Genomic DNA, 10087 nt, shown 5'->3' on the forward strand with positions numbered 1-10087 from the left:
TTAGGCAAGAAAGTAGAGAAGACTTTTATGTTACTGTGGCAGAACCTGTACAGTCAGCCTGACTTTCCACACTTGTTAACGAGTTTTAGGCCCTATGGGAAGGGGTGGGGAAAAAAAAATACGCTTCGAAACTGTCTGGGAGGAGCACAACCCAGCTGCTCTCACCTGAGGAGAGAAGCTCAATGGGAGCCAAGAATTGAGTAAGTGTGTGCTAGTCTGAACCTTCCTGGAGGGGAGGCAGGCTGGCTTCAGACATCCCAGGTTCACCCAAGAGCCATCAGTAGCAGCAGGTTGGACTGTGGCAGCAGATACTTGACTCTTAGGTGGTATCAGCAATGATCAGAGAGCAGGTAGGTTAACAGCGCTTGAGAGTGCGAGCTCAGCCCTACCACAGTGGCTTTTTTTTCATGTTTGAAAGAGTGATTTTTGTCTCTGCTGCCCTAGGTAATGAGCTTCTGTAATGACCCATGTTAAATGGAGCGGTTGGAAGGAATTGCTTAGGAAAGAGGCTGGGTTGTTGCAGCAGGTGAAGAGGGCCCAAAATGCGTTAGACTAAGCTGAAATTTTCACCCAGGCACAAAGCAGCAGGAGCTGGGGTATCTTTAAATGCCAGCAATAAATATTACAAGTGCTATAATAAAAGCATTAGAGCTGGCCTAATTGTATTTCTGGGATTACATGCTAGAGGGAGTGATACAGTCTCTTAATTTCACTCCCAAAAAATTTTAAGTGATTTAGGAATGAGTTGGCTGGCTGGATTTTGAAAACAACCTAAAAACAGAGCTCCCTGCTTCTCCATGTTGTGACACTTGATGACTTGCTCTGTCTGCAGCCTGGCCTAACAAAATTCTTCGTTTTGATGAAGAATTGAGAACTCTTAACAGCTATAGCATGTTGGTTTGCAATAATGAGGAGAGATAAGCTCCTGGCAGGTGCAGTGCCACGATGCAGCAAAGTGCTGCTTTGCTTTCTCTGAATTTTACAATGCAGAGATCCAGATGTATTGCTTTCCTAGATGAGTATTTACCCTGGTTTTAAATCAGATACGTAAGAACTGTTGGGGCAGGCCTTGGGTATCATTTTCACATGAAGCTCCTTGGACTTGACATGCTTTTCATTGCTATAGATGACAAGATCATGCTGTGGTTTCACCACGGGTGTGGAGTCCTGGATACTGTTCTGGACAACAAGGAGTCCTGCATCCAAGGGAATCCAATCTCTCTGTGTTCTGGAGTGGCATTGATTTCGTGCCTGGAGACGTCATGGATTTATTTCCCAGCTTAAGCAGAGAAATAGATTTTCATGTGAATTCTGGCTTGTGTATCCCCTATTCCTTCTGTAGTTCTACACTGTGATAGGAAAGAATTTGCTCCAGAACGTTCTGCTGTGGTTTCTTGCTATTTTGCCTATCTGGAGAAGTACTGTATTTGATCTTGAGTAGGAGAGGTCATACTGTTTTCCATGCTGGGTGTGAAGAGCTCAAGAGCTCAGATGGAACTCTTACAGAGGGGAGAGTGTGTGTGTGTGGCAGACGTCCTGAAGCAGCAATACACTGTGCCCATTGGGTTTCGTGTTTCTTTCCATGTATTTTTTTTTACTGACCTTTCACAGAGGCAGAAATATGTCCCGTGTGTAAAACGGCGTGTATTGGGCCCTGTGTAAGTGTATATGGTAGTTCTCAGAGGTGTATCTTAGAGTTGTCATTTTTCTACAAAAAGAACTTGTACGATTGTGTGTCTTCAGTAGCCCATTAGTTCAAGGCCAGGGCTCAACTGGGAGTGAATCCCACCTTTCTTAGAGGTGGGTTGTTTAACAGTTGTTAAATAAGCAGACTCTCTGGTTCTCAGATGCAGGAGGCTGTCTCTCAAGGCATGTAAAATACTGTTCAACCACACCAATGCAGCAGGTTGAACACTGCACCCAGCAGTGCTCAGCAGTTGTCACATGTTCAGTGTGCTGAACAGTTGTACATCTTTAGGAGGCCTGTTACAGTTCACCTCAGAGCCAAAGCTGAGACTTAAGTGTTACATAGATGTGAATTTCCTAAATCTGCCTAGAGAATATATTTCTAAGGTATGGAAAAGTTGCTTGTAATTAGTGACAGTAGCGTATCCTGTAGTAAACTTTCTCTTTCCCTTCATCTGGAACAAGAGTGAGCTTCACCCAAGAAATGCCAGTCCTGTAAGTTAGAGCTATACCGGTGGAACTGCTTTTGCCATTAGGCAAGAACTAGAAAACTCTTGCTTTGTCTGGGAATGAGACACACCCTGGCCTGGGAAGTACCTGCCTTCCCCTATCCCTTCCCCTTCCCTGCCTGAAAGATTTTGGCCCGCGCCACTTTCAAGCTTCCCTTCTTCCCCAGAGTCTCTGCTGTTTTGTACAGCTTGAGTTCTTGCATGGTTTATGTCCTTTTCTCCTGTTCCCATGCAATCACTGAGATCTAATTATTATTTTACTATTATTTTTAGTAGAGAGGAGATATGTCACTGTATTTTTGTATGGAAAACTAAGATTTACAAGCTCCACAGTGCCTGGCAGGTGGTCTGTCTGAAATGACACAGTGCGTGTGAAGACTCATTAAGCATTTCTAGGGAGAGGTTTCACAGAACAGATTCATATTTGGCTTAGCTTTTGAGCCTTCTGTGCATCAAAACACACATTTAAGGTCTAGCTCTGGTGAAGGGGTGGAAAGTGGCAAAAGCAGAGGCCATGACTTAACCTCACAGGTATTTTGCAGGGTCCAGGGAGCCCTTTTCTTTCAAAACTGGAAGAAATAGCTGTGCTATGAGAGACCCAGCTCCTCTTAAAGCTTAACCGGGCCTGAGTGTGGATGTCTCCCATGGTTTTGTGTCATGGCAGTGGCCCTTTCGCCGCGTGTGAAGGGGGATGCTTTGTCTGTGCTGGTACCACCTGGTCGGCTAGGCTAAGAAAACTCAAATATGTATATATTTGTAAAGCTTTTCTCTAAGGGGTGCCATATCTTCTGTGTCGCCCAGAAGCTGAGGGATAAGCGACGCACATGCCCGTTCCTGTGCCTGTCCTACTCCCCCCCCCTCTTGTGGTAAACTCCCTGGGGGCGGGAGAGGGCAGGGACGGGCCCTCCTCTCCGCGCCCCGCCCCGCCCCAGCGAACCCCGCCCGCGGCCGCCGTCCCGTCGGCGGCGCGGCGGCAGCTGCCGGCCGCCGTAGCCCCTGCGAGGGGAGCCCGTGGCCGGGCTGGGAGGAAGAGAAAGGCGGCGAGAGTCGGGTTACAAGATGGCGGCGGCTCTGCGGTAGCTGCTGAGGCGGCGGAGCGGCGCCAGCGAGGGGCCGAAGCCGGGGCGCGGCGTCGCTCTCTCGCCGTCCGGGAGCCATGAAAAGCGGCGCGTTAAAGGCCCCGCGGTGCCCCTGAGCGGCCCGGCGGCCCCGCTTCCTCCCTCCTCCACCCCGCCTTCGCTCCATCGCCTCCCGGAGGCGGAGCGGGCCCGGGCCTGCCTGGGCCCGGGACCGACGCGGAGGCCCGAGGCCGGGGCTGCACCATGTCGGACACCCGTCGGCGGGTGAAGGTCTACACCCTCAACGAGGATCGGCAATGGGACGACAGGGGCACCGGGCACGTCTCCTCCACCTACGTGGAGCGGCTCAAGGGGATGTCGCTGCTGGTGCGCGCCGAGTCGGACGGTGAGAGCGTGGCCGGGGCTGCGCGGAGGCCTAGGCCGCCCGCCGCCGCCTGGGCCCGGGCCTCCTCCCCTCGCTCCCCGCGGCGCCGGCCTCTGCCGTGCAGCCTGCCTGGCCTCAGCGCCCCTCGCTGCTCCGCTCGCCGGCGCTGACACCCGCCGCCGCCGGGCTTGGCTGCTGGTGTCTTCCTTCCCCGCGTTTACCGGAGGAGACCCCAGAGGATTATTGTTATTCTCCCCTCTCCCCTCCCTCTTTCTTTTCTTCAGCTTGCGGCTGCGTTCAAAGTTTCCTTCCCCAGATAAGACGCAGCAGTGTTTGCCTCCGTGGCCCTAGACTTTCACCTCCTTTCAGCTGCCCTAGCCGGCTGCATCACTTTAGCCTGGGGAGGGATGAAGTTGTTCCGCCTGACGACATCTTGTTCTCTTTAAGAATAATTCTGTTTGCTTTTGAAATGCTCTTCTCTCTTTCTTCCTACTGTGCAAAGTTACTTGGTTGTTGTGGGGTGTTGGGTTTTTTTGTCCTTAGAATTTGACTGGTTGTATTGGACTTCTGTGGCGTTCCTCATTATTTCACTTTGAAGTCACTTTAAGGGTCCCTCCTGGAGGGGGGAGGGTACACTCCTGCCACTTTGTGAGCCGACAGGTGCTAATGTGCTACATAAACCACCTAAGACTGGTATAAATTACTCTGGAGCTGTTGCCAGGTTACATACACTACTTGCATACACAAGATAAAGTCGCTGGGTTTATAGTATCTAGACGATTCACTTCTGAAGGACAGTTGAAGGAAATAAAAGCAAATGGCCCACGTGGCTTCTGTGAGTAAAAACATTTTTATGCTGGGCAGCATACTATCTGGTGCAAATTTGCTAAACAGCATGTAAGCCAGCTGCTTAGCACACCAGGTTTTGGGAGAAAAACACACTGCTGCAGAAAATTTTGGTCTAAATTAGAAAAAGATACTATGGATATTTGTGTTGTATTTTTACTTACCTGGCATGTTTTAGGGAGCCATGTTTAAAGGTGGCACTTCTGGCCTTTCCCTAAGATATGGATTAGGTTGAGCTTGTGTTGGCTGGCACATGGGCGGTGGTTGTAAGATGTGTGGAGATGTTTGTTTTGTTAAACTTAATAAATCCCTTTTCATACCTTTTTTTCAGGTTCACTACTGTTAGAATCAAAGATAAATCCAAATACAGCATATCAAAAACAGCAGGCAAGTATTTCTGCTAGGCTCTATATTTTCCTGATTATTAATGAATTGCTTTATGTTTGAACTAGTTGTGTTTTTCATGAGAGAAAAAAAGCAGTGTAACATGGAATTAATCGATGGTGGTTTGTTTACAGAGGTGAAAAACTTGCTTAGAAGCCTGTAGGTGCTGTAATGCTTCACGTTCTGGAAATTAAGATGTGGGTATTCTAAAAAAGCCCTTTTTGGACTTCAGGCTTTGAAGAGAATGCATGTAATTTGGATAAATATTGAACTAATTACAGGAAAATTAGTTAGAAACATTGGCATGGAACTTTTGTCTTCTGTCCTAGGCCATATGAAATAATTGCCAAATTAGGAAGGTGAAACTTTGGCCAGCTCTGTTCCAGCATATTTCCTTCTTGAGTTCTTTCTCTGGGAAGGACACTGAGGGATTTGTCTTTGTGGGATTTCTTTCACTGTTGATGTTTTCAGTAGTTTAAATACTGTTTCTGCCCCAAGTAAAGTGACTAGCCGTGGTGAGACTTAGTTGCACTGTTGCATTTCCTGGGAGAAAGCCTGCAAAACAAAGTGGCAGACCAGTTGGGAATGATGTTAATAGGTATTTCTGTTTAATCCCCTAAAAATAAGCTTACTAGATCTCTTTTGGTGTTACTACTTTTTCCTTTTCCTGCATTAAATTTTGGTGTCTCTGCCTACATTGTTCTAGTGGTTATTACTGTTTATTTTCTGTCCCTTTGTTCTGCAGCAGATTCTGCCTTCCTTTTGTTCAGTGATTTATACTGCTCTTCATGGTTACAGTAGTTTTGTTCTTCCCAAATTATGGAGAGAAATATCTTTAAGGAGTTTTGTGGGGTTTTGGGGGGGCTTTTTTGATGGAGTGGTGACAAGTCAGGAGAATCTGAGGAAAGAGACTTTGTTGGCTCTCGAGCACAAGCTGGCTGACTTGAGCTTAGGAGCAAGTCAGAATCTCAAACCCGGCTTTTCAGAAGGTTTTCTGTGGTTTTCACTTAGACAGTGGTGGGTGTAGTCAAGTAGATGATGGTCATGGGCTTTCCTTGTGCAGGCTGTGCTGAGGAAGGAGGTCAGTCTTTATGGAGCTCTGCAGGGTTCTCAAAGTCAAGACCCTTGAACAGTTTCCCGTTTTATTAGAGGGAAACTAATGTATAATGAAATACAAATGCAGATCATGTTGCTGTAAAGTTTTAAATTGCTTCAATTTGCAGCCTGCTTTCTGAAATGTCATACAGCTGATTATTTGAAAGTCGTCTTTGCTTGGTAGCAAAGTTCCAAGTCACTTAAGTAGCTTTTGTTGTCGTTTTGTTTGTGGAAATCTTTGTAGGTTGTAGTTTTGAAATACTTGGGCTGGGGTTTGTTTTCGTTGGCTTTTATTACCGATTCTAACACATTTGTGTCCTCATGACTGAAAGTGTTTGTTCAGGCTTTTGAAGAAGCTTAGGATGATTTTGGGTTGGTTTTGAAGAACAATGATTGGTGATTTCCAGAGACAGGTTCTAGGTTGGATTGTCATCTGATGTGATACAGCTTTTAGTTGACAGAGGTTTGTCCTCAAGTTTTATCTGCTTCCTTCTGAGCAGAGTAACAAAAAGCAGATGTTAATGTAGCGTTCCCATGCTACATGACACATCAGTCTCATCACTAAAGGACTGTAATGTTCAACCCTGGGTGGCTCAGGAGCAGAGCCTTCTTGAAAAAGGTGGAAGTATTTGGGCAAAATATTTTGGTTCACTGGAGATGAAAAGAGATGGTCTTTTGCCAGTATCCTGCTCTGGTACGTAGGTAGCCCGAGGACTCTGCAGCTGTGCTGACTGCTCAGGGCAGGGGCTTGTAGGTGAATGGCAGTGTGAAAAGAGCATTTTCTTCCCAGAGTTCAATTGCAAGTTTGTACTAAGATGCTGATTGTCTTGGGTTTGGGGAAGGCCACGAGATGGTGCAACTTGATGGAAAGGAAACATGCCCTGCCTACACATCTGTCTGGGTAAATTACTTGAATGGCCTTACAGGATTGTTATGGCTTAAATTGTGATTTGCATAGCAACATTCTGTGAAGAAAACCAACTGGTTCTTAGTTGCTGTGCATCAATCTGCGATTCTCAATATTAGGCTGTTCGTGCTAAGTACTGCTGTGCCTGTTGACTAACTGTAAACAGGGCAGGCCTGTTATCTGCCTCAGTGAATCTTGTTTGTGGTCACAAGCTTTTGTGCAGAACTCTGTCAGCATGTTAGGCATAGTATAATCATCACCTCTTTCTCAAGAGAACGAAGACTTGGATTGAACGTAGGTGCCAGACTGCTCAGCACACCATGTAGAAGGATAACTCCATGTATGTAAAGAGCATGAAGAAGAGCTTTAGATAACCCCCTGGATTTTGAGGCACGGGCTTTGGGAGTTAGACACACACTCCTAATATTGGCCAAAGGGCAGCGTCTGGTGTGTTCTAGAGGCTCTAGCAGGCGCAGTTTAAAAAGTTGTTACCACACCCTTTTGTTGTTCCACCCTCTGCTTGAGGTTACTGTTCTCTGGCAAAACTGGCAGAAGAGCATGTCTCCAGCGAGAAATCAGACGGGTCTGTTCACGTGCTCTGTTCCTCCACCTCCTCCAGCAGTAATTTTCAGTTGCATGACTGTAAAACTTGAGACTGCTACAGAAACCTTCCTGTGAATGCTGCTTTCTGATGTTAAGTCACCTTTAGGTGAGCTCTATCCATTCTCAGATCTCAGCTGAGGAATGTGTGCAAATACTGTCTTTTGCATGAAGTTGCTGTCACTCATGTGACAACTGAGCCGTTTGCTCCAGGCAAAATTAGAGTTACTGGAGGCCAGGATTTAACACCTTTGCAGGGGTGCTGCAAAACCCAGCCTGAGCAGTTGCCAGAGGGCTTCTTCGCTGGGAGCATTTGTGTAGCTGTGTGACAGGTCAGATGCAGGAACTGGTTCAGTTGAAACACTTCTTTGCTGGATTAATTTTTAGCTGCACGTGTTCCCCCATCTGGACCACTGGATGGCATGCTCAATTGGGCCTCGTAGGGTGATGAGGGACCAGTGCTGAAACAAAGAGAGGTGGGATAGAAAATACTGGGCAAACCAGCACTGGCACTGCTGAAGGGTTTGAACCGCTCTCTCAGCTTTAATTGTTGTTCTGAATTAATACCTTCTTTTGTTTGTCTTGCATTGAGCAAATTAAGGAGGCATGACTGTTGCCCCTTAGCTGAGCAGCATCACTGGTGCTAACCTAAGTAGGTGGGAGTCTCTCACAGCAGCTAAGCCTGGAGGGTCTGTTGGTGGTCTTCGTGGGTTGTCTTAGGTCATGCAGGAAGCATACACGATAGGAGTAGATTCTGTATTGGTACTGGACAATTATTTTCTGGTGGAACTGCCTTTTAGTCTTTCAGAAATATTTTTGGAGAAACTTACGTAACTTGTGCTTTGTGTGGGCAGCACAGATTGTAACGAGTACCGCTCAGTGCTTAGGGAATTCTCACAAAATCTCTGTGGATGCACGCAGTCATTTGAGCTACTGCACTGTCTCTTATTTGAGTCATTCTGGGCTCTGAAGAGGACTTCTTCGTGTATGTGTCGACCATTGTTCATCGAGGCACCTCTGAGTTTCAGCTCACCTGGTAGCGTATTGATTTTGAGTGTCAGGGCATCAGTAATTTCACAGAATGTTTTAAGATAAACATTTCAGACTTTGAGTTTTGTAACAGCCATAGAACTGTACTGAAGAATTTTTTTATTATTAAACAAATTCTCCTTTTATTTAATTAACTTCTAAAAGGGAGCTTGATCAGGGACCTAATCGGACTTTTCAGTTCCCACAGTTGACAACTGTCTTTTTTTCCTTGATGCCCAGTTCAACTGCTCACTCTAAAATGGCATGTTGTAAACAGATTCAGCTGTCCATGAGCCACGGATGAGGGTGGACAGCTGTAAGCAAAAACCCTGTCAGCTCTGTGAAGCTGTATGGTTTGTGCACGTGAGAGCTGGGAGAACACCTATTAGTGCTCATGACTGTAGGACAACAGTGCAAGTCTAATATAGGGCACTGTAATACCAACAAATTACTCTTGTTAACAGCATTAAAACCATAGTGCAGCGAGCTCAGTTCTTTGCTGACTTGGAAAACTTTGTCCCTTTAAAGGAATTTATAAAAATGAGAAAGAAAAGAACCGAAAACTTGAGTTGTTGTGAATGCTGTTGGTTTTAGCATGGCCTGTGATTACATTTAGGGAGGAGGACCCTGGTCAGTTGGTAGGCATTTCTCAGCAGCATCACTGTAAGAAAAAGATACAGCGATAAACTTTTTTAAAAGAAAAAAGGCTAAGTCAAACCCCTCAAACAACACAACTACACGTGGATGTTGAGAGATTAAGATGACTGTAGAAACTAACTGAAGAATTAATGCGGTATCAGCAATGCTGATGTTCAGTCATGTTCCAGAGTGATAATTGTGACTCTTGGTGAGTTGCGTTTGCAGAGAGCGCCACGTGTTTTTCAGATAGCTGTGCTGCTGGAAGAGTTTACTGGTCAGTATTCCTGACCCTTCACCTGCCAGTGGAAGAAATGAAGTGAGTGTTCTCTGACCTATTTAAGCCCATATAACTCCCTTAACAATGGTCTGTTTAAACCATTTAAACTAACCTGATTTTGGTCAAACCCAGTGAAGGAGTGGCAAGTGTGGTGATGATTGTTTAGTGGTAGTTAGGGTTTTGTTCCTCTGTCTTTGGTGGATACTTGAAGGAGGGTGACAGAATAGGGGTTGTATGATGCATTGTGTCATGGGTTGGCCTTTTAGCATAGCAGCACCTTACAGATGATAACCATCTTCATTGTTTCCTGTCATTTGGTGCACAAAGGAAACCAAGTAGTACTTTTGGGGTAGCTGTAAGCCAGTCAGGTCTTTGTTTGGGTTTGGCTGCAAAGCTCAAAGGTATCACTTTCAGTGTTTTGTTAAAGGGGTGCATAAGGTGCAGATGTAAAAACCTTGCGAAGCTGTGTGGTGAATACTGATCACTGTAAATGTGGGAAGTAAATTACCTTATTGACCATTAAGCAAGGGCTTACTGGTGTTTTAAAAAAATAAAAAAGGTGTGGTAATAGGAGGCCAATGAGCTTGACAGAGCGTTGAACAGTTCTGGAGCTTATCAAATGCTCTGCAGAGTTAGCAGAGTGCTGCTCTGTTTGAACATCTTAACGCGAAG

This window comes from Gallinula chloropus (genome assembly GCF_964237585.1).
Source record: "Gallinula chloropus genome assembly, chromosome: 3".
Taxonomy (NCBI): domain Eukaryota; kingdom Metazoa; phylum Chordata; class Aves; order Gruiformes; family Rallidae; genus Gallinula; species Gallinula chloropus.